A 26571-nucleotide genomic window follows, 5' to 3' on the forward strand; every position below is an offset into this window, starting at 1 on the left:
GGGTCACAAAGAGTCGGACACGACTAAGCGACTGAACTGAACAGAACTGACATGGTGAACCTGTTTAAAAAACACTTTGAGGATTTGCCTGCACATTCAGGAGGTGGAGGAACAAGAGAAATTTAGCAGCAATCCCTTTTTTTCCTGCAGGTAAACCAAGACTGACTCTGGATGCCTTGCCTACTGGTCTCACTCACAACAGGCTATAGCTCTGTATCTAGTAATCCTTCTGTATTTTGCCAACAAGGGGTTTTGTTTCCTTTTGAAACAACAGACGGTTCTACTAAAACGTGCTCAGTTATATATGCCGTGTGTACTGGTATAAAGAGAAAAAGACTGTAGATAATTACAAAGAGTATAGATAATACAAAAATTATTTCTACGTTCCATTCTCAAAGAACAGTCTCAGGACCAGTGGCATCAGCACCCCCTGGCGACTTATTAGAAAGGCTGATTCTCAGGCTGTGTATGTGATGCACAGAATCAGAAAAACTGGGGGGAAGGCCCAGCAGTCTGTGATGAAAGGGACCAACATGTGGCTCAGATGCATTCTCCAGTTTAACAACCAGGGCTCTTGAACATACAATATGATTCGGGATTCCCTGATGGCAAAGAATCTGCCTGCAATGCAGATTCAATCCCTGGGTCAGGAAGATCCCCTGGAGAAGGGAAAGTCTGGCTACCCAGTCCCGTATTCTTGCCTAGGAAATCCCATGGACAGGCAAGGCAGGTGGGATACAGTCCACGGGGTCGCAAAGAGTTGGACACAACTGAGCAACTAACAACTTTTACTTCAACAATTTACAAAGCGTCATATTAACATTATTTACAACGGCTAATGCTTTAGGACATAATCAACTGGCTACACACACACACACACACACACACACACACAAATAACCAAAACAGACCTAAAAAGAGGAAAACAATACAGGATGAAAAATCACCTTAAGAATATCCCAGTTTAGGGCAACAGGTAATTAGTATAAATATGTGTCTTTTGATTGTACTGCTCAATGCAAACCACTCCACTCAGTCTTTTATTTGGAAGAAAGCAAGCGCTCTCTTTGGGCTTCCCAGGTGGTTCAGCGGTAAAGAATCCGCCTGCCAATGCAGGAGATACAAGTTCAATCCCTGGGCTGGGAAGATCCCCTGGATGAGAAAATGGAAACCCACTCTAGTATTCTTGCCTGGAAGACCCCAAAGACTGAGGAGTTAGTGGGCTTCAGTCCATGGGGTTGCAAAGAGTCAGACATAACTCTGTGACTGAGCACATACACACACAAGCACTCTCTTTCAGATTAATAAAATCAGGTATTTAAATAAACCCCAATTTCAGATGAGGTGATGGAAAATATAATGGAAATGAATTTTATCATAAGGATCCATGCCAAAATGGAAAGAGATGTTAACCAATGTGAAGTATTAATTATTAAAAATTTACAGCTCAGATATGACAGCAGTATGCGCCAAACTAAAGATACACCATTTTGTCGAGGTAAATGGAGGTAGGGATATGAAGAAACTAGAACACAAGCACCAAATTAAGAGCAAAAGATGAGCATGAACAGAGAGTACTGTCCTGTGGGTGAGAACATTACAAAAGGTCTGTGAAAGGTAAGAGGGGCGGGTTTGAACTGGATCTGACATTAAACCTCAGGGAAATTACTGTTAACTCAAGAGGTAAAAAGCTTATCAGAATTGTCGTGACTTCAACACTGTTTATAACGACCAAAAGTTAGATACAACCTAAATGTCCATTCAAAGAGGACTGGTGACAGGCATCATGGTACTCCCTTACAAGGGCACTCTTGATGTACACATGCATAATGATTTGCACACATGCAAATCTGTACCCATGCATAATAATAACATTGAAAAACACCCCCACTGGCAAGCGGAAAAAGCAACTGAACATACAGTACCATCCAACTTCTTTTTCAAAAACTATGGCCACATATATGTGTTTTTGCAAAGAATAAAGTCTAGAAAACCATAAACTACAATGACCACAGCAGGTAAGTGGATTGCAATTGAATTTTATCTTCTCCCTATTTCTCTATTTTCTAAAGTTTCCTGGGTTTTAAATGAACAACAGTTACTCACATAATGTGGAAATAATAAACATATAAACATGTAAATGTTTTAGAAAAAAAGGCAATAAATGATAGATTGCTTTTTTTATAGGCAGGGACCCAGGGAAGTACTGCTGGTTGGCACAATATAGAAGTACTAATGAAATTCCAGAGATTTCACAAAACCAGGATTCAGAGACAAAGATACAGATTTTAGAAGGAAAAAAGTCCTAAACTGCAGGCAATCATCAAAATGTATCAATCCCTCTTTTCAGCAAAAAAAAAAAGAGAGAGAGAGAGAAGGGGGGATATCAAACTCACCTAAACCACTACATTCAAACAAAAATACAAATAAAAATGAAAAGGACATATGTTTATTAAGCACATATTATGCGCCAGACACATTCACATATCATCTCCTTAAGGTTCACGACAACTTGCAAGTTATCATCTCCAATTTGCAGGGAAGAGGTTCAAAGGAAACAAGCACATTTCTGATGCACAGTGCACCCCAGAGCTCATGAGATGTTTCTATTTCACCAGGCTCCAAAAGGGATCCTTAGCACACAGTTCTTAAGAGTGATGAAAGCTGAAATTGAGGGCTGTTATTGTTCAGTTGCTCCGTCGTGTCTAACTCTTTGCGACACCATGGACAGCAGCACGCCAGGCTTCCCTGTCCTTCACTATCTCCCGGAGTTTGCTCAAACTCATGTCCATTGAGTCGGTGATGTCATTCAACCATCTCATCCTCTGTTGCCTCCTTCTCCTCCTGCCTCAGTCTTTCCCAGCATCAGGGTACCCACTTAAAAACCTCAGAAAGAATTCCATTATCCTTTATTAAGCACAAAATCAGTATCATAGAATAGGAGGGGGAGATGTGTGAAGAAGGCAGCAAGAGCCTAATGTGGGATAGATGGACAGCCTGTGTTAAGGATTTTGGACTCCTGAGAGAAAATGACATTTTTAGAGATAATCCTTTGTTGCCTATCTTAGGGGATGGTAATGGTAATGTGTGACCAAACAAAAGATGTTGCTTAGATAATTTACCAGACACATGAAGACAAGAGCAGATTTAAGAAGCATCCAACAGGTGGAACTGAAAGGATGTACTGATGGATGGGATATTCTTCCTTAGACCCAACCACCCTGCAAACTTAATTCTAAACTTCTCTAATATGCTTTCACCAGTAACAAACTCTGAAGGCCTCTCCAGTTTGGGATCTTGCAACTTGACTTCTTAGTTTTTACCTCTGCAATACAAACCTACACAAATGCATCTAGATATTATAAATTATTTGCTCCATCAACAGATAAATGGATAAACAAAAATGTGATACATACTACATACAATGAAGTATTGTTTGGCAAAATAGGGACAAATTCTTAAATTATATGCATGAAAGACATAAGATACCACATACAGTATGATTCCATTTGTATGAAATACAAATAGGCAAATTCAAAGACAAAGTACATCAGTAGCTGTCCACAGCTACAAAGGGTTGGCAGTTTTGGGGGATGGGTAATAGTTAAAGGGTAAAAATTTCTTTTTGAGGTAATAAAAATGTTCTAACTTTGACTGTGGTGATGGTTACACAACTCCAAATATGTTAAAACTCACTCAAACAAACAAAAAATCCTATAGGTAAATTTTGGTCTTCCCTCGTAGCTCAGTCGATATAGAAGCTGCCTGCAATGCAGGAGACCCAGGTTTGATTCCTGGGTTGGGAAGATCCCCTGGAGAAGGAAATGGCAACCCACTCCAGTTTTCTTGCCTGGAGAATCCCATTGACAGAGGAGCCCGGCGGGCTACAGTCCATGGGGTCTCAAGAGTTGGGCACAACTTAGTAACTAAGCCACCACCAAGTAGGTAACCACATGGTATGTGAATTATATCTCAATAAACACATTATTTTTAAGTGGGTTTTTTTTGGGGGGGGGTGAAGTATTTACTGGGTATGATGCTGGGGCCTAAGTTACAAACAGGATGAGCAGGTGAAGATAACAGGACTTCAGCATAAACATCTACGAAAAATAAAACCTCCAGTGGATCTAAGGATCTCCTCCTTGGTTCCATGCAAAATTTTCCTCTAGATCTCTTTAAGAAAAAATGCTGCCTTAATTCCAGTTTTTCTTTCAATTGTTAACTCTGGAGGTATTCATCTAATAAGGTATATTCTGGAGACTTCTCTGGTTGCTCAGTGGTTGGGACTCCATGCTGCCAACACAGGAGGCGTGGATTTAAGCCCTGGTCTGGGAGCTAAGATCCCACATGCTGTGCAGCATGACCAAAAGATTAAAAAAAAAACTGAACTTCAAAAAACATATATCTGAATCACAGACCAAAAGTTTATTTAAACCTGCAGCTAAAGAACATTCCCTAAAAACAGATTGAATTCTTCTGTTAAAAAAAAAAAAAAAAAATTCCCTGGATAAAACATTTCTAGACATGTGGATACTCAAAAAAAAAAAAACTGGATACAATTGTTTCACATGTATATCAACACATAACACTAGCCTTACATTTCATGTCCAGCCACAAATCATCTATTGTAACTTATGCTCATACTTATATGGATGTAATGAGAATCACTGCCAAACCCAGCTCTTCAAGCAGGTGTCTTGGAGAGCAGTGGTCTAAATGCCAAAGATCTAAAGATTTAGATTTAAGACATCATGTCATCAGGGCTGGAATGATTTTCAGGCATGGTAGTGATAAACAAGCAGCTCATGTCTACAAAAAAAGCACTAGCATAGAAGAACGGAAATACTTTTTATTACCATAGGGAAATAATCATAGATTTAATCAAAGGTTTAAATAAAATACATTCTATTGCAGCAACATTTAAGGTTGCAAAAATTAGAAACCTACATTGCCAATAATAGGGGTTCTATAAATAAATAATGGTTCATGTCAGAATACTATATGATGATTAAAATGCATATTTTATAAGAAACCCAAAGATATGAAGGACAATTAATGTAACTTTCATATTAAGTGCAAAGTATCCATTGCAAAGCAGCATATTCAGTATCATTTCAACTTTAAAAAATTAAAGATGCATAGGAAAAAAATCTAAAATTATAGTTACAAAATGAAAAATAAGTAACCTTATGAATGATTTTTCATTTTTGGTTGTTACATATAATTCAAACTTTCTAAAATAAATTATTTCTGTTCTAAGAGATGGGGACTCAGACAATAAGTCTGCAATCATTTCTCATCTCCTCATTGAAATGGCAGAAGAAAAATCTTCTGATCCAAAATGAGAGTTTTTGTGATCTGGGTTTTGGTTGCCATTAAGTTTTAACATACTAGTCCTTTCTAATGTCCTGAGTGCTCTCTTTACTCTGAGCTTTTGTCAGAGTTGTTCCTAGTACCAAGAACATTTTTAGTCACTGTTCCTAGGCCATTCTATGGGCTTTCCAGGTGGCTCAGAGGTAAAGAACCTGCCTGCCAATGCAGCAGACCCAGATTCGATCCCGGGGTTGGGAAGATACCCTAGAGAAGGAAATAGCAACCCACTGAAATATGCATGCCTGGAAAATTACACGGACAGAGGAGCCTGGCGGGATACAGTCCATGGTGTCCCAAGAGTTGGACACAACTTAGCGTCTAAACAACAGACCACTTCATCTGGCTGAGTCGGCAAAATAAAGGGGTAGGGAAGACTCTGGAATCATGCATCTTGTACATGGGCTGGGCTTAGGGCTCCACAGTGTGTATCACCTGGTACTCCAGTCTCCTAATTTCATAGTTTTCTCTCCTACTAGATTCTAAGCTACTTTGAGTGCAAGGGAAAGAAATGTTTCTGTTTTGTTCAGCATTACCTGCTATACTTCATAGCACATCACATACATTTGATTAATATTTTTGAAAAAAAAAAAACTGAATTTATGTATTAATTGCTGAATGAAGAAGTAAACAGCCTGCCACAGAAGTGAAGCATGCCTAATTCTTAGAGGCATTTCCTCTCAAGTAAACCAGAGATGTGTGTTTCATGTCATGGAAACCTAAGAGTATAGTCAGTTAGTACTTTGAACAAAACACAGGTCGTATGTGGCTCCTGCTTTCAGAGTCCAAAAATCTGAAAGCATCAGTCTAATAGAAAGTTAAATATGTCCAATCACAGTATCAAATATGCTAAAGTCTTAAATACACAATTTGCAAATAAACAGAAATAAGGCACAATTAAGAGAAACAATCGAAATAGAATACTATATTTTCTGAACTTGGTTCCTAAAGATCAGATTCAGATGTTGTTTTTATTCATAAGCTGGGGAAAAGTAAATAAAACATTCTGTACAATGCTCACCATAAATCTTAACTTACCACTGAAATTAAATCTAAACACAAACATAACCCTAAACCTCCTCTAGCCCCACAAATACTCAGACAATCAAAATCTGATTTCCAGGACAGCAGTTTTACTATGTGAGTACAATATTTATGCAGAGGAAATAAATTATGCAAATCACAATGATTTATGCCTGTTATAGCTAAGCTTACTCTTTGCAGATTACAAGGTTCAAGAGTCTACAAATTTACTCAAAATTCAGGTGGCCTAACGAAACAATTATACGATACAGGACACTTTAAGACCTATTTAGGAAGACCTTATCAAAGCTTCAAACAATATACACTGCTTTATATTATCTACTTGGCACATGATTGTAACAGCTAAAGAACAAACTCAAATTTTAAAATTAATTCACGAATTAAACCCCTACTTTATATAAACCACTACTATATTCACCTTCCTTCCGTGCTATCTAGAAATGTCTTTAAAAAGTAATTCAAGGGTCTCAGGGTCTCAGGTCAACATCGGAGAAGGCAATGGCACCCCACTCCAGTACTCTTGCCTGGAAACTCCCATGCACAGAGGAGCCTGGTAGGCTGCAGTCCATGGGGTCGCTCAGAGTCGGACACGACTGAGCAACTTCATTTTCACTTTTCACTTTCATGCATTGGAGAAGGAAATGGCAACCCACTCCAGTGTTCTTGCCTGGAGAATCCCAGGGACGGGGGAGCCTGGTGGGCTGCCGTCTGTGGGGTTGCACAGAGTCGGACATGACTGAAGTGACTTAGCAGCAGGTCAACATGGCAAGCAGTTCCTGCCATTTCAGCATCAAGCAGGCCGCTGGAGGGTATTTTTAAAGGGTATTACAATGCTGCCGGGTTCAATAAACTGGGCTTAATGCAATATGATACAATATATGAGAATGACGATGTAAAAGAAGCCTAAGAAGGCTTCCTGAGGACCTTTATGATGACAGAGAGTTTCGCATTGAGAGCACTGGCCATGCACATGAGGCAGCAGATCCTGCCTAAACCGCAGGGGACAGAATATGAGGAGGATAAATTCTACCTTGAACCGTCTCTGAAAGAGGTGATTCGGGAAAGAAAAAGGAGAGAAGAATGAGCCGAGAAATAATTTAGTGGTCTAAATCTGTGTATACAGCTGTTATCAAATATTTTTATGAAGTTAGTTTAAACCTGAAATGTACAATGTAGAACTATTTAGGCTGTAAATGTATTACTTTAAATACATATCTATTATAATAAAGATAAAAGTTATTCAAGGGATTTCCCTGGTGGTCCAGTGGCTAAGACTCTGCACTCCCAATGCAGGGGGTCAGGGTTCCATCTCTGGTTAGGGAACTAGATCCCACACAGATACTAAGAGTCTGCATGCCACAACTAAGACCCGGTGCAGGAAAATAAAAACTTGAAATTTTTTTTTTTTTAAGCTGTATGGCAGAAACCAACACAACATTAATTTTCGTCCAATGAAAAAATTAAACCAAACAAAGTAATTCAAATGAAATATCAACACTTTTTAAATTTTTTCTTTCATTTTTAATTGAAGGATAATTGCTTTACGGTACTGCATTGGTTTCTACCAAACATCAAAATGAATCAGCCATAGGTTTTTAAAATTAGAACTATCATTACAAATCTTAGTTATGTAACCACCTGATTGCTGCTGCTGCTGCTAATTTGCTTCAGTCGTGTCCAACTCTGTGTGACCCCATAGACAGCAGCCCACCAGGCTTCTCTGTCCAAAGGATGCTCCAGGCAAGAATACTGGAGTGGGTTGCCATTTCCTTCTCCAATGCATGCATGCATGCTAAGTCACTTCTGTCGTGTCCGACTCTGGGCAGCCCTGTGGATAGCAGCCCACCAGGCTCCTCTGTCCAAAGGATTCTCTAGGCAAGAATACTGGAGTAGGTTGCCATTTCCTTCTCCAACCACCTGATTAGCCGTGAGTAAATTTTCATATCTTTAAAATATAAATTTTAAAATTCACTTAAATTTTTAAAGGTTTCGTCTTGACATATACATTAAAACTTTGGAAGATTTTTTTAAATGATGAAAACTGTCAAACACAATGGGATTAATACATCTCCACTAGTAGTGGAAGAGCATCTGATTTTCTTTTTCTAGTGAGCATGGCAAAAAGCTCAAAATTTTTGGTTAAAACAAGAAGAAAAAATCCTATGCAAAGAATGGAGGAGTGAGAAACAAATGCGCTTATCTTTTCAATCCAAGAGACTCTGCCCAGTCTTGGCTGTAAAGTGGCCCTGGGTGTGGTGGGGAAGGCAGGTAACTAGGGCTCAGTGTGCTGACGGGTGCTCATAAAACTCTAGCAATCTAGTGCTACTTTCTTCACTGAGTACTTGAACACCTACCACTACTAAAAATATACAAGACAAAGCACTTTCAGGAATTTTTAAACCTAGTCTGGAGTATCATATAACCATTCGAATAACTTCCTACAAGGCACAAAGCCTTAAGTGCCTTGAGAAAAGGACTGCAAAAAAAGGAGGCATATCCAGCAACTGATGTGGCTAAAACACAATATAAAAAGTGTCAGAGACTGAGGTGGAAAGATAGGCTAGTTTCCTCTCAAGGAGGACCCTGAAGACAGAAGTAAAGGGCTTGTTCTGACCAGAGAGCTTGCAATGAATGAAGTTTGGGGCTGAGTAGTGACAAAGTCAGAGATGTTTTTAGAAGCCTTCAATCCCAAGGAACACAGCTTCCGGGAGGGAGCTTGAAAAGTTACTGCAGCCAGCTTGTGGGAGGGCAGCCACATTGAGGAGGAGCCAACGAGCTCAACAGGAGTCATGAGACTTTTAAGGCGGGGATAGTTCCAAGAGATAATGCACACTAAAACAGTCAACTTCCAGGATGTGGTGAATGAAGGGAACGGACAGAAAACAGGAAGAAAATGATCGCTTGGGTGTTCTGGCCTCTGAGACCAGAAGGACAGTCACTTAGAGATGGAGTGTGGTTTTTGTGTGTGTTTGCACTACAAAGCATCCCCACGTGAGACAGCTTTCTGGTGTATTTTCTGAAAAGGTGAAGAACTAGGACCTTAAGCTCACCTCTGCCAAACCCAACTCTCCTCTAGATGCTAACCGGGGCCAGCTGCAATTAGAGACTGGACCACCCAAACCCTAAGGGATCTCTCCAGCAAGGGTTCTTGCTGGGGCCTTCAGCTCCTGATGGACGTGATGGGTGAATAGATGCTCTGCATTTTCAGAGAGGAGAATCAGAAAACTTAAAAGACCTTACACTGCAACTGGAAGGTCAGATAAATTAAATGCATCAGGTGACTGATTTGGGTGATGGAAGCTCTCCCTATATATTTCTTGAAAGAAACAACTCAAGGGGATGAAAATGAGGTAAGACCTAAAGCTTACACATTTTGGGGGAACTCTTTAAGAAACAGCATGCAAAAACATATGCATCCTTTACACAAAGAAATGACCCTGAGGACACATTTGCTGCCCCTCTTCCAGGAATGTGGAGGAAAATTCTACCCCTCCTGCAAAAGCCCCCATTCAGAACAGAAACAGAACTCAAGGGTCATCTGAAAGAACTGAAAGGAAGGTGGCACTCTCAAGAATCCCAGACACTCTTGTTCTGACAGAAAGACGCAAACTTTACTGGATGGCACAAAAGGAGTTAAAATTACCCAAGAAAATGCAGGCAAAAAGAGATGAGAGGCTTAGACTGGCTGATTATTCTTATAAGGATCTCATTTGACAGGGGTAAAATACAAAGAAAAGTGTGTGCCAGTTTTTACAGAAAACATATGGGAACTTACCTGGGGAAATTTGCTTTCTTTTAACAGAACAAGGAGTCTTTTCAGGTATTCTGAGTTGAAATTGAGAAGGACATGTTTAATTATAGTAAATGTGGAGAAAGGGTAAGCCGCGGGAGAATGGTGGCCATAACGTATTAATATTCAACTTCATTCCTGGGTTGGGTGGGTGGAAGAGACTAGAACAGGAGCTACATTTTTACATACAAAGACCCACTATACAAGGAAGGAAAGAAAGGAGGGAGGGAAGAACGGAGAAAGGGAAGAAAGGAGAGAGAAAGAGATGGAAGAAAAATATCAATCTCCACTTGAATAAGCCTACAGGAGGGATTTTCTGTAAAGAAAGGTTACGAATGTCAAAGAAAATTTATCCCCCAAATTTTGGCTCCTCAACATGAAAACACAAACAAGATGACATGTAAACTGTTAGGACAAGAGCACCTTTTCTGTCTCAGACACCCTGTGTACTCAAGGCGCCTTGGGGCAAGCTGATCAGCACTGTGCCTTAGCTCTGAAGCTCAAATGCAGAGAGATGCCCTGTACCCAAAGTGGAGATGGCGTGCTCTGGTGGGTACACGTGGGGCAGAAGAATCAAAACGACAATGGTCAGCAGCCCAGTGAAGGTCTTTGATCTGAACCACAATAACCCCAATACCACAACAGTCCCAGCTCCTCCCACACCCCAACATGCAACTCTCTGATCAGGCATCTTCGGCCCCCACCCCACCAAATACTAATGCGAAGAGACTGGAAAGAGATCAAGATCGGACAAGGACCAACCAGGACAGGCTAGAGAGCAGTAACAATGATTCCGGGCTCCCTTTGGAGTAATAAAGTGACAGAGCGGACAGGAAGAGAGCCAATTAGTACATTCCCAGACAACAGAGAGCTGAGACTAAGGAAAAGCAAGGAATTAAACACAAATTTTGCCAGCCTGCCTATGTCAGCATAGTTATCCTTCACTAATATGAAACTGACATGCAACCGAGACAAAGGTACCAAAACTGCAAAAATGGCAAGAGCCCCGGGCAGAGGGAAGCCAGGCCTGTCTCCATCACTGTAATGCTCAGCAAGGCGCCTCAGAGCAACTCTGAACTCTAAATGAAATAATGCCCAGAGCTGGCATCCTAGAACTCAAGGACCTAGTGTTCCTATGAAAGAGTACGGACTTGACCCAGACGACCTGGGTGTGAATTCCAGCTCTGCGCGTGTTTTGGACTTTGGGAAAGTTACTTGACCTCTCTGTACCTCAGTTTCCCCATCTGCGAGACACAAGAAAAACACTCTACCTCGTGGAACTGCCTAAGGATGAAGGGCTCTGTTAGCCGTAATTACGGCTATGGGCAAATTTTGTACCCAATACCCTTTGGGTATGAACATCTGTGTGGTGAATCACCTTTCTGAAAAGCTCTTCCTCAGAGGGGCGAACACTCTGCCTGTCACTTTTCAGGGTGGTTCCCTTCCTAGGCCAGGGACTGCTGTTGCTGTTTAGTCGCTCAGTCGTGTCCGACTCTTTGTGACCCCATGGACTGTGATGCACCAGGCTCTTCTGTCCTCCACTACCTCCGGAGTTTGCTCAAACTCATATCCATCGAGTCGGTGATGCTATCTAACCATCTCATCATCTGCTGCCTCCTCTCCTCCTGCCCTCAGTCTTTCCAGGCAACAGGGTCTTTTCCAATGACTTGGCTCTTCCCATTAGGTGGCCAAAGAATTGGACTTTCAGCATCAGTCCTTCCAATGAATATTCAGATTTCCTTTAGGATTGACTGGTTTGATATCCTTGCAATCTAAGGGACTCTCAAGAGTCTTCTCCAGCACACTTTGTTCTTTGGCGCTCAGTCTTCTTTATGATCCAACTCTCACATCCATGCCTGACTACTAGAAAAACCATACCTTTGATTATACGGACCTTCGTCAACAAACTGATGTCTCTGCTTCTTACTGCACCTAGTAAGTTTTTTCCACATGCAACAACATGGATCAATCTCAAAACTATTATTCTAAGCGAAAGAAGCCAGGCTTAAAAGGTTACATACTGTTGGATTATATTTATATCATGTTCTGGGAAAGGCAAATTTTTAAAGACAGAAAACAGGTCAGTGGCTGCCAGGGGCTGGGGTTGGGAGGAGGGGTTAGTCACTCAGAAGCACTGAGGAGATGCTGTAAATGTTCTTCATCTTGATTGCGATGGTGGTTACAAGACTAAGAACAAACACACTAAATGATACACTAAAATGGGTCACTTTTATTGTGTATAAATTATACCTTAATTTGAAAGAAATTACAGAGAAATCCCAAGGGTTTCCCATTGCCTACAGGTACCACAGCATCGCTGATCTGTCCCCTATCATGCCTTCCACATTCCAGCAGCAACCAACTTTTTTTAATTCCCTGCATACTCTGTGCAGAAATTTCTTACCACTGTTCGGCTCTTAAACAGCTTTTCCATAATAACTACTGAGTCCTTTGGACTGTCTTCCTTCCTCTCTCAACACTCACACTCCCAGGCAGATAAGTTAGGAAGTTATTTCCCTATCACTGCTTTCAAAGAAATGTATTATACATATTACATGCATATATTGTGATATAAGGAATGCTCTTGTCTCTCATTGATCAACTGAAATGTGAATTCTTAGGGAAAAAAGAACTACTTTATATCCACATGTGTGTATGCAACCTGGTCCCTGGCAGACAGTCAATAAATTTTTGTTGGAATGATGTTTCATAAGGCGTCACTATCTCACTGCACCCCCACCACTTACAAGAGTGCCCACTTGGCTCAAGAAATAATGGCAGCCCTTGCCCTGCACACTAATACAAGACGTGCAAGCTGAAACCATGCAGAGCAATCTTCATAATAAATAGAAAAATTCTACCTTCTCTATGATCTGTAACATTTTTTGTCAAAAACACTAAAAATCAGTTACACAGGAAGATGAAAAAAGCAAAACATTCATTTACTACACTGTAATTTAAAACATTAGAAATTGAGAATTAAAGCATTTTATTTCTTTATCGAAAAAGCATCAAGAGTAGTCTGCGCAATTTGAACAGGGCTGCCTTCTTCTCACTGTATAATTTAAAACATTAAATGAGCATCTTTGGTGCTGGCATACTCCTGTCTAAGTCTGGATTAGCTTCCAACATTTTATCCCTTCAGTTTTCATTGTCCTGCAGTATCTCTGAGGAGCTCTCTTTAATACGACGTTTTCTACCAGCATCTTTTCCTCTGTTATGCTTTCATCCTCTTTGCCACAATCACTTTCCTAATTTACATAGTAACTTCCTCTTCCCTAACTCCTCTGGCTGCATACACAGAGGCTCCAGAACAGTGGCAGTGTTGACACTCCTGCAGTCAGCTTGTTTTCCTAGACCTCGATTTAGGAGAGGTTCAAATTTCACTTCCAGAGTTAGCACTTCACATTTCTTTGCTGCACTTTGATCTTTGTCCGCCAATTCCCTCTCTGAATTATCCATTTTCACAAAATGTCACATGAGTTTATCTCTGAGAGACAAGGAGGCAACATACCTATGCCCTTTGCTGTCTGTTCATGAACCAAATAACAGGATGTGCTGGCTGTACTTTAATATACTCTGTTAATGTAACATAATAACCAAAATGTAAGCTGTGTTGTTGGAGGATCCATGTTACTTAATTAATCATAACAACTGAAAACTGTCCATACTGGAAGCATGCAAAGTGAGAATACCTTTGTTTAACAAGTAAACAAGTAATTTTAGAAATGAATGAACTGGCTCATCACTGGGTCAGATTTAACCAACAGGAGCTTATGCCCTTCCCATCTACACCTTCTGATTTATAAGATCACAAAAACAGAACCACTTCCTAAAGACCCAATTCACAGTCAGGTACAACATATTAGAGGAGAGCTCTAGATTACAATCCCAATTCTATTACTAGTAACAAAGTTACATTCTAACACAGTACCCTATAAAATAGGGTTAATGATACTTCCTCCTTCATCAGATGGTTCTGAGAGACAAAGGAGAAACACATTTTATTTTTTTTTTTTTTGAGAAACACATTTTAAAAAGGACTTTGAAAAATTCAACTAGATACTGTCCTATCAAACATATACTTAGCAGGCACCAGGCATTATTACACAAGATTTTCATAAATCTTCTCATAGAATTCTCATGACACAAGAAAATTCTCATGACACAAGAGAATTCTCATGGTACAAGTACCAGTATAGTCTCCATTTTACAGGAGCATACTGAAGCCCAGAAAAGTCATATAATGTGTCCAAGGGCATGCAGAGCGTAAGCAGAGAAGCAGGCTGTTGTTCAGTCGCCCAGTCGTGTCCGGCTCTTTGCAACCCAGCACAAGACTGCAGCACACGAGGCCTCCCTGTCCCTCACCACCTCCTGGAGTTCGCCCAAGTTCATGTCCATTGCATCAGTGATGCCGTCCAGCCATGCATTCTCTGATGCCCTCTTCTTCTGCCCTCAATCTTTCCCAGCATCAGGGACTTTTCCAATGAGTTGTCGGTTTGCATCAGATTACCAAAATACCAGAGCTTCAGCTTCAGCATCAGTCCTTCCAGAGAATATTCAGGGTTGATCTCCCTTAAGATTGACTGGTTTGATCTCCTTGCTGTCCAAGGGACTTTCACAAGTCTTTGAGCTCAAAAGGTTTATCTCCACAGGTCAAGTTCTCTAAAACTTCTTCACTAACTTGTCTATTGTCCACAGAAAGTAGGACATGGTCACTGAAAGGGGTAAAATACTGACTCCTAGAAACTGGACAAATCTAACTCAGTAGGACTCAGAGGAATCAAGTAGTTCTACTCTAACATTTTCAGGTTTGGGGCAGACATAATACAAACCAAACTAAAAAATGTTTGTCCCATCACGCCTTTCATCAAGGTACTCATGGTAAAGACAAGATGGTCCACAAGATGACTTCACTGGCAGCTGAACACTTGCCTTGGCAAGGGTTTTAGTTTCCCATCAAAAAGAGGGACCTGCCTCTCATGCCTTAAATAGAAACTACTTTAAATTACATATAGTGTGATTTAAATTACAGATTATAAAAACTATTTTCCAGGGGACTTCCCTGGCAGTACAGTGGTTAAGACTCTTCACTTCCAATGCAGGGGGTATGGGTTTGATCCCTGGTTGGGGAACTAACATCCCATACATGCCACGCAGTATGGACAAAAAAAAAATTAGTTTTTAAAAATGATTTTAAAAAAGAACCACTTTCCAAATCACACAGAAAATACCAGAAGAGACATGATAAATGCATAGATACATTTTATGAGATAGAAATCAGATTGGCCTCAGGTAATAGAAAGTACTGATAGTAAGAGCTTAAACAATGAGCTCTCTCACAGAACAAGTCAGGAGCAGCAGATGTGGGCTGTGTCAAGGACACCAGCCCTGCCTTTCCTGTTGCCATGCTCACCCCCCTGAGTCTGCCCACTGCCTCACTAAGCATCACTGACAAACTCCAAGCAGGAATTTGTTTCTCATTCCAGATGGGGAACTTTCACTACATTTGTCTAGCACACTTCCTCTTATAAATTATTGGCCAAAACTTAGTCACATGCCTGCTACCAGACCAATAGCTCCGAAGGGGGATGAAATTATCATGACTTAGGTGTTTATATTAATCATGAACTATCTTGGACCCATCTCCCATGTCTGGATACTTGGGAAGAAAGAGGTGGAATGGGTTTCAGGGTAAGCATCAGTATTTAATACAATTATTGTAAAAGAGGCATATGACGAATGTGAAATGGTTCACATGACTCTCTAGAGCTGGGTCCCTGTGAGTTTAGAGAACAGTTCACCACTACACAGAGGCACCAGAACACAATGAACTACTTCACTAAGTTAAGTAAGGTAAGAGCCAGTAAAGCAAAGTAGCTGTTCAAAAGCACAATTTCTCAGCCAACAGCACGAATCAGAAGAAACTGTTTTAGCTGTCTTCAATTCTACACTTCCAAAAATTATCTAGTTGAGCAATCATATCCAACCTCAACCTCTGTACTCAGGTTCTGCTTAGGGAACAAGGGGGTAGAAAAACACATAGGTTTAGATGTGGCGATCACTCCATTTTCATTTTTTTTTAAATCAGCTGTCCTTTTTCATTTAGGCAATTCTTCCCTTCTTAGAAAAGCAGGAAGGACAGGAGATTACCTGAATAAAAAAAATTACCCAGGCAAAGTATCTTCCTCTAGTTAGGTTTTCAGCTGTAGGCTTACGATGAAGGAAAATTCAACTGCTACCTTGAAAGACTCAGAGTGGGTCTGAGAGCATGAGCCATTCCTTCTAAGCTTTTACAGATAACATCCAGTCTAAAATTGGAATTAGGCTGATCCCTCTTCAAAGAACGAAGGCAAATTTACAAAGTTCTTATTTTGAAGCTCAATTGCATCCTATACACCGTTTCAAATCATCTCATCTTTTCTATCACTGTTCTTTCTACCTGAACATCTGCTTTGCCAATTAGCGCTATCATTTCTGTCATTCAAACTCTATCAGTTGAAATTCAAAGTCTGTCTCAAACATCTCGTTTCCTCCATGCCCAAGACCTGGAACATTTCATTACAGGGATTATTCACTGTCCAACTCCTAACCTCCTGAAGCCTTGCACCCAGGAAAGATGCAATGCTGTATAACTGTCCCCAGAAATAAAGAGACCAAAAGAATAACAGACTAGAGTTGAAAACCGGACCCCTTCCTTCATCGTTTATCAATTTTGTTTCCCTTTCGAGCAGCGCAGGAGGAAAAGCAATAGCAAAAGCAGCAGGAAGGCATGAGAGAAGAAGGTAAGGACTGTACATCTGACCAATTTCTCTATACTCCAGAGATGCCTGACCTGCACACGTCTACATACAACAGAACAGACACAAACAAATGATGACTGCTAATTCTGGCCGCTTTCTTCCCCCTCAAACACACTCCAGAAGTCACTGCAATAACGGAAACATTTGGGAGACTGGGCCATCTGATGACAATTACAGGAATCCTGGAAGGGAAGGGAACGCTCAGGGCAGGCCAGACGGCCATGCAATTACAAACGCTCTCTCAGCCCCAGAGTCCTCTCCACACCCTCCACATGCCTGCCAGGGGGCGGTGGATGGGGAGGCTGTGACTCGGCGTTCCCAGGCTGACACACACTCACGCCGCTCCGCCGAGCGCGCCGTGATTTAGGCTTGCTCAGTTTTCTCACCCTCTGCAGAAAGACATTTCCTGATTGTCATGAGTTTGGTTCCCAAGGATGTGAGACTCCCAGAAACCAAGACTTCTACAGGAAAAAAGATGATTAAAACGGTAAACCACTGAATATGCTTTGCTGCTCTTGCTATTTAGTCGGTAAGTCGTGTCTGACTTTTTGCGACCCCATGGACTATAGTTCGTCAGGCTCCTCAGTCCATGGGATTTCCCAGGCAAGAATACTGGAGTGCGTTGCCATTCCCTTCTCCAGTGGATCTTCCCAACCCAGGGATTTAACTCACGTATTCTGCCTTAGCAGGCGGACTCTAACACTGAGCCACCAGGGAAGCCTTCTGAAAATGTTAATATGAAACTAAAACCTTTTTCCAAGTCCTGTTACTCCCTGAACTGATCCTTGTGGCATTGGGAAGTGAGGGTAATGGATGGGTGGAGAAAAGGGCTAATATTTACTGAGTACCTCCAAGAGAAAGCCACTTTTAGAAATAAGAAACCTTAAAAAGGACAGAGCATTGCTGATTTAATGAAAGCTAAAGTTCAGAGAAGCAACTTCCCCAATCCCAAAGCTCTTAAATGAAGGCAACAGGGCAAAAACCAAGGCCACCTGGCTCAAACATCCACACTCTTTCTACTAAGCTACACTACCCGAAAAATAGCAAGCACATCAAACACACTCAAACTAGCATGACGCAAGCTGGCATTAATCATGACCTGGCGCGCATGCTAAGTCGCTTCGGTAAAGTCCAACTCTTCTGCAGCCCACCAGGCTCCTCTGTCCATGAGATCCTGGAGGCAAGAATATTGGAGTGGGTGGCCTTGTTCTCCTCTACAACTGACAATTTCTTTCCTCTTAAAATAATTTATACAAAGTTTAAGAAGTGAGCTTCAAAGACTTCCCTGGTGGTCCAGTGACTAAGACTGCACGATCTCAATGCAGAGGGCCTAAAGTTCCATCCCTGCTCAGGGAACTAGATTCCGCATGCCACAACTAAGACTCAGTGAAGCCAAATAAATAATTTTTTTTTAAAAGAAGTGAGTTTCAGGTTAATTCAAAGAAAGTTTACAATTTTATTTGTAAAGGTTTTAAAAGCATATTTGCTATTAATCTACCCAGAGAACAAATAACACTATTATTTGCTCATTTATATATCACCTTCCAGTATTTGTTGTTAATATATCTACCTTTATATATGCCAGTTGGGGTCATAATATTTATAGTTTTATATCTACTTCTTTTCAACTAACATATTGTAAGTATACTCCTGTGTCATAAAATGAATTCCTCAAAAGTCGGATGTTTTAAATAATTACATCAGAATAGACTTCATAACTAAAGTCTTCCAACTTAAAGCCCTGTGCTGACAGGATTAGGAAATTTAAATACTTGAAATATTACATATTCTATGTAGATGGCTAAGGAAACAAGGAGACTGCTGAAAAATGAATCATGATTCCAGGGAATCCCTGTTGGTTCAAGAGCATGTACTTTCACAAAATCACATTTGCCAGATCTTTGTATGTTGGAAATATAATCAACCCATGCTGTTGCTGTTTAGTCACTAAGTTGTGTGCGAGTCTTTGCAACCCCATGGACTGTGGCCCACCAGGCTCTTCAGTCCATGGGATTTCCCAGGCAAGAATACTGGATTGGGTTGCCATTTTCTTTGCCGACCAATCCATGTTGCTGCTGCTAAGTTGCTTCAGTGGTGTCTGACTCTGTGCGACCCCACAGACAGCAGCCCACCAGGCTCCTCTGTCCACAGGATTCTCTAGGCAAGAATCCTGGAGTGGGTTGCCATTTCCTTCTCCGAATCAATCCATAAATAGACACAAATGTACAAAATTCAAAATTAGGATTCCAAATTACCATTTGGCTACATTCTACCAATGCTTTCCATGAGTTTTTTTTTTTTTCCCCATTTGTTTTGGCAGTGCACCAACCCTTGTGCAGAGAAGGCACTGGCACCCCACTCCCGTACACTTGCCTGGAAAATCCCATGGACGGAGGAGCCTGGTAGGATGCAGTCCATGGGGTCGCTAAGAGTCGGACACGACTGAGCGACTTCACTTTCACTGTTCACTTTCATGCATTGGAGAAGGAAATGGCAACCCACTCCAGTGTTCTTGCCTGGAGAATCCCAGGGACGGGGGAGCCTGGTGGGCTGCCGTCTGTGGGGTCGCACAGAGTCGGACACGACTGAGGAGACTTAGCAGCAGCAGCAGCACACCTTGTGGGATCTTAGTTCCCTGACCAAGGATTGAATCCAGACCCTCAACCGTCAAAGCACAGAGTCCTAATCACTGTACTGCCAGGGAATTTCCTCGTTAAGTCTTTATGGAAATCAAAAGTGTAAAAGCTTGGTGGAATTTTCCTTAAATAGAGGCATAAGTTGAGCACTTGCTTCAATGTATTAGCAAAAGACGAACTTCTCCAGCATGGCACATACCACAGAACTGCCTGACACTCTTGCACACTGTGGTGGTGCTGACAGCAATAATGAAAAGTAAAAATGACAGAGCAATGACGGTGGCTTTCACTTCTTAAGTCTGTCCCTTTTATAAGTTACTGTTCTTAACACTCCAAACAGACATGTTTAATTTCATTCTCTCTAAATCCCATAAGGTAGCTACTCTTCTTATCCACTAAACTTGAAGTCAGAAAACTTGAGTTTAAGTCCATTCATAGTCCTATTGCGTTAGTAAGTTTCATGTCTCTAGTTATACAATTTCTTCACTACATAATAGACACTTTAGGTCTGAGAGTATTGTAGAATGAATACATTCTCAAGTATTACAGATTTGACAATCACCTGGAAATATAAATATACACATGCCCCTCCCAATCCATAGCAAACTCATGTCACTAAATGGCATATAGCTTTACAATGATTTATAGCACCGCACGCTAGAAAATTATTAACATTCAACATGTTAGCCGTAACGTACTCCTTTTCCTATTTGGAACCAGTCTGTTGTTCCATGTCCGGTTCTAACTGTTGTTTCCTGACCTGCATACAGATTTCTCAAGAGGTAGGTCAGGTGGTCTGGTATGCCCATCTGTTTCAGAATTTTCCACAGTTTATTGTGATCCACACAGTCAAAGGCTTTGGCACAAGTCAATAAAGCAGAAATAGATGTTTTTCTGGAACTCTCTTGCTTTTTCAAGGATCCACCACATGTTGGCAATCTGATCTCTGGTTCCTCTGCCTTTTCTAAAACCAGCTTGAATATCTGGAAGCTCACGATTCACGTATTGCTGAAGCCTGGCTTGGAGAATTTTGAGCATTACTTTACTAGCGTGTGAGAAGAGTGCAATTGTGCGGTAGTTAGAGCATTCTTTGGCATTGCCTTTCTTTGGGACTGGAAAGAAAACTGACCTTTTCCAGGCCTGTGGCCACTGCTGAGTTTTCCAGATTTGCTGGTGTATTGAGTGCAGCACTTTCACAGCATCACCTTTTAGGATTTGAAATAGCTCAACTGGAATTCCATCACCTCCACTAGCTTTGTTCGTTGTGATGCTTCATAAGGCCCACCTGACTTCACATTCCAGGATGTCTGGCTCTAGATGAGTGATCACACCATTGTGACTATCTGGGTCGTGAAGATCTTTTTTGTAGAGTTCTTCTGTGTATTCTTGCCACCTCTTCTTAATGTCTTCTGCTTCTGTTAGGTCCCTACCATTTCTGTCCTTTATTGAGCCCATCTTTGCATGAAATGTTCCCTTGGTATCTCGAATTTTCTTGAAGAGATCTCTAGTCTTTCCCATTCTATTATTTTCCTCTATTTCTTTGCATTGACCACTAAGGAAGGCTTCCTTATCTCTCCTTGCTATTTTTTGGAACTTTGCATTCAAATGGGTATATCTTTCCTTTTCTCCTTTGCTTTTCACTTCTCTTCTTTCCACAGCTATTTGTAAGGCCTCCTCAGACAGCCATTTTCCTTTTTTGCATTTCTTTTTCTTGGGGATGGTCTTGATTCCTGTCTCCTGTACAATGTCACGAACCTCTGTCCATAGTTCATCAGACACGCGGTCTATCAGATCTAGTCCAAATAGGAAAAGGAGTACGTCAAGGCTGTATATTATTACCCTGCTTATTTAACTTATATGCAGAGTACATCATGAGAAATGCTGGGTTGGAAAAAGCACAAGCTGGAATCAAGATTGCTGGGAGAAATATCAATAACCTCAGGTATGCAGATGACACCACCCTTATGGCAGAAAGTGAAGAGGAACTAAAGAGCCTCTTGATGAAAGTGAAAGAGGACAGTGAAAAAGTTGGTTTAAAGCTCAACGTTCAGAAAACTAAGAGCATGGCATCTGGTCCCATCACTTCATGGCAAATAGATGGGGAAACAGTGGAAACAGTGGCTGACTTTATATTTTAGGGCTCCAAAATCACTGCAGATGGTGACTGCAGCCATGAAATTAAAAGACACTTGCTCTTTGGAAGAAAAGCTATGACCAACCTAGACAGCATATTAAAAAGCAAAGACATTACTTTGCCAACAAAGGTCTGTCTAGTCAAAGCTATGGTTTTTCCAGTAGTCATGTATGGATGTGAGAGTTGGACTATAAAGAAAGCTGAACGCCGAAGAATTGATGCTTTTGAACTGTGGTGTTGGAGAAGACTCTTGAGAGTCCCTTGGACAGCAAGGAGATCCAACCAGTCATCCTAAAGGAAATCAGTCCTGAGTATTCATTGGAAGGACTGATGTTGAAGCTGAAACTCTAATCCTTTGGCCACCTGATGCAAAGAACTGACTCATTTGAAAAGATCCTGATGCTGGGAAAGATCAAAGGCAGGACAAGGGGACGAGAGAGGATGAGATGACTGGATGGCATCACTGACTCAATGGACATGAGTCTGAGTAAACTCCAGGTGTTAGTGATGGACAGGGAGGCCTGGAGTGCTGCAGTCCATGGGGTCACAAATAGTCGGACACGACTGAGCAACTGAACTGAACTGAACTGCACTTCTTCTGTGTATTAAGTTAATGTTTTAGCTCAGTGAAAGTAATTACCACCCAGGTTCTGCAATCCATCCAAACTCACCCTGAGCATTCCTTCTCATTTCTCTGGTCTCTCTGGTCTCCAGGACCCAAGGATCCCTTTTGTTAAAGCAAAGGTTGGTTGTTACTAGTTTCTCTCTTTCAATTCTAAATTTCTGCCAAGTAATTAGAAAAAGAAAATGAATAACTATTTTTGAGGTTTTTTTAATGGAAGCTGTGGGGGTTAGAGTCACCACAGCCTCTCACAAAAATAAAATTAAAATCATACATCTTTGACCTCTCCTTTTTCAAGGAGAATGGATAAAGGCAGTTTGGCTCTGGGTTGTGAAGTCAAGGATTTGATCCAAATCACCTCTACTAAAATTTAGGTAGTTTGCCAAAAGTAGCTTAGTCAATAAAAGAAACATACATGGATTTACAAAATATTTTCATAAATCCCCACAATTATCATAATGGAAGGTGTCATTAGCATGCCAATTTTACAGATGAGGAAAACAAAGTTCAGAGGGTGAAAGTACTAGCCCCAAGATCACACTTAAAAAGTAACACAGCATGTGGGAAGAAGGTTTAAGAGAGAGTAGACATACGTATACCTATGGTTGACTCATGTTGATGTACAGCAGAAACCATCAAAATGTTGTAAAGTAATTATCCTCCAATTAAAAACAAACCTAAATTTTAAAAAAAGTAACAAAGCAGTTTTTTGAATACAAGTCTTTTACATAATTTTTCCAAGTAACTGTAACATATTATGGTTCAAAGAAATTCGTCCAACTCGAAGTAACATTCAAAACTACACTATGAATTACAAGCAAATCCTAAACGCATCTATCCAGCAGTAGGTACTCACTTTATGCTATTTTATATTCTCCACTAAACTATACCGACATGATAAGAGAAAATTCTGAAATTATCCCAATTCTCCCCACCATCCTGTCCCATGAACTCACTCTCATTGCACAAACAGACTGAATGGGCATTACAAAAAACCATGGCTATGCCCCCAGAACATACACACGGGAGGCAGAAGCCAGAGCAGCATGTGACAGTAACAGCAACAATGGTGAGCCCTTTCTACCACTTAAGTTGTAAACACAGCTGCTTCCTTTGGTCACCAACAAACCCCTTGAGAAGGTGGTCCATGCCTGTATGTACCAATTCAAATGGCAGGTAGCTCTGAAAGCTATACCATCATCAACAGGGCCGTGTTTTTTTATCGTCTAGAACCAAGGTTCCTGTATCTGCAATTAAAAGGGCAATGTTTGACCCCTGAAATATAACAAATTCAGCTAAAATATGTATACATACCATATACATATATGCTATATACATATCATATACAAAATACATAGTTTTTTTTCTCCCTTCTGATTCTATAAATAATATACCCGCAGCTACAGAAAATCTCAAAAGTGTAGAAAGCATAAAGAAGCAAACATTAGTTACAATTCCAGCAACCAGAGGCACAACTAATGACATTTCCTTCTAAGTTTTTTCTCAATTTCTGACAGACTATTTGAAATACCCTTTTCTACAGAAAAAGTAACTAATTCTTTGGGGCAGAAACAAGAAAGGAACTGGAGCCTAGAAAAGTTAATCCCACTGTATTTATAAACAAATTCAAACTTCCTGAGCAAAATCTCAATTGACAGCTATAGCAAAAATACTTAAAATCCTTTGGAAAAGCTCAGTAAAGTCACAAACTCTTCTCAATGTTAGATCCAGAAGAAACAATAATCTATAATGATCACAGAGGTTCTCCTGTGAGAATCTGTTGTTTTGAAGAACTTTATTTCCCCAAATCCTATTTTTGCATTCAAACTATTAACCCTAGTATCCTGATGGACTTTAGAACCACAAAATAAAACACCATGGTACACTGAATTTCTTAAGCTTAAGGAGTTTGAGAAGACAGCAGAAGGTTACTCTGACCTTGCCCTCATCCTTCTTCCCTGGGACAGGCCATAAAACCCTCATAATGCCAAGCGCCCTCCCTATGCCCAGAGGAAAGGAGCATCTTATCTGGGAACACAAAGGGATGCAGGAAAGAATCCTCACAAACAAGCCTTGCTGGGTTTCTCCCCAGTTCACTACAATGACCCCCTCCTTACCCTACCATATCCCTCCACAACTGCGCACTCTTCAAAAATCTAGCATGAAATACTCAAGTCTGTTTCTGTGGGTCTTCATTTCCTTATGAAAGTTCCCATGTCCCATTGAATTTATATTAAATGTATCTGTAGGCTTTTCTCCTGTTTAAAAATAATTTGTTAATCTCCTGTTAATCTGTCTTTGTCATTTAATTTCAGACCCATCCAGGGACCCTTGAAGGGTGGAGGAAAACATTCCTTCCCCTACAATCACCATTACCAGTAACAAAAAAGAGTTCAGATCACCCACAGAAGAAACTATGCAGAAGGGGACAAAAGGCTCCGTTTTTCCCTAAAACTCTGCTTCTAGAGGGTACTAAGAAAATATCATCTAGTACAGTGTGTATGCACACACACACATGCGCTCACCTTTCTGGCACATGCATGTGACAAGGAGCACAGCTTCTGTCTTCTAACTGGAAATGGATAGCTCACAAGTAAAGCCCATCATGTCCTAACACAGTTGACAGCAATCTGCTTTTTGCATGGAAAAATACTTAAATGGAACCTACGAAGGTTCATCATGCTAAGAGCCTTTGGAACATAAATCTATTGTGCAGCAATTTCATTGATCATGTACTTCTAAGATACCTACTTAAGAGGGGCTCAGATAGAAAAAATACTTTTGTACCAGTTACCACTAGGTAAACATGAGTTTTAAATAATCTTTGGTACAGCAGACCTGGAATTTTATTTCCCATAGCCTAGTGATTGTAAATGCCCTGTGACCCTCTTAAGCACTGCCAACATCAACATCTGGTACCTGGCACAAAGAAAATAGATTCTAAAAGGTTTTCTTTAAAAATCGTTTCATTTTCATCATGTGCTTTAAATATGTTTCTAAGATAGTTCTCTCTCTCCTCTTTCTGACACAGAAAAAAAAGATTCTTTTTTCTCAGGCAGCTGGGTTATGTTTTAGGAGCAGAAGAGGAAAATAATTGCCAAAAATCAAGTTGTGGCTAATGTCGTCTCACCCTCTCCCCAAAGAAATTACAATCAATATAATAGTCCTAAGACTTGACTCAATGAAAGAAAACTCCAAAATAATTATAAGTCTCTCCCAATAAACATATACCACTGGTAAAAATGACTTTAAAACCCATGGCATTCTACAAATTCTATTTTTCTCTGGCTTTTACCCTTCCTCCTGTACTTTCTTATAAGGCTTCTGATGACCTTCAGTTCCTCCAAAGATGTTAGTAATAACAATGGTCACCCCATTGATTATCAAAATATTCATTACTTTTAAATGCTATAGTTGAACAAACAAATTTATTGGAAAATTTCAAAAGAATTCAAGCCCATTTATGACCCAAGTTCTAACCGAGGAAATTTCACATGACTTTAAAAAAGTAAATATGGTGACAAAGATAAACTGACCATACTTAGGAAGTTGATGAGAAAACAATGAGAAGAAAAAGCAACAATGTTTTATTCCAAGACACCCTCTTTAAAACAGAAATCCAGAAAAATAATTACTACTACTTCCCAATTATAAGTAAGTCAAAACAAAGGAATAATCCTTAATTGTATAGCCTCAGGACAGTTGTCTGAAGACTTATTTCCATATAAACTTCTCCCACTCTTTAGCTCTGGCTCAAGTCTGTAGTTATCATTACATAAGTAAAACAGACCATAAAAGTTTTCCCCCTGTTTCAAGATCATCAACTCCTACTACAGGAGACATGCAATGGGCAGTCTACAGTTAATGCGTCAATTTTTTTCACAAGCACTCATGTTACGCCACATGCCTGCTTAGTATCTGAAATAAAATGACTGTCTTCTGCATTAGAGAAATTTTCCCAAAGAAAAAAAAAAAACACGGCTATCATTCATTTCTTAGCCAAACATACTCAAGGAAACTCGGCATCAGGGCCGGTTAGAGTGCAAATATATTAGCTGCGACTTCTACAAGTGCTTGTCATGTTGAATAGCAAGGAGAAGAGAGATAGTAATTATTGCCGAGAAACCATTAGAGGGCTCCTTAGTAAAACAAGCTGCCCGAACAAACTAATG

At 40.5% G+C, this 26571-nt stretch overlaps 1 protein-coding gene and 1 pseudogene across 12 annotated transcripts in view; one reads left to right on the forward strand and one right to left on the reverse strand.

Moving 5' to 3' along the window:
- The window catches only part of BNC2 (basonuclin 2), a 470337-nt gene that overhangs the window by 372746 nt on the left and 71020 nt on the right, over window positions 1-26571 (reverse strand). The window lies entirely within an intron of this gene.
- LOC122452765 lies at window positions 2006-7510 on the forward strand (annotated as a pseudogene).

The sequence above is a fragment of the Cervus canadensis genome, chromosome 14, assembly GCF_019320065.1.
Source record: "Cervus canadensis isolate Bull #8, Minnesota chromosome 14, ASM1932006v1, whole genome shotgun sequence".
NCBI lineage: Eukaryota > Metazoa > Chordata > Mammalia > Artiodactyla > Cervidae > Cervus > Cervus canadensis.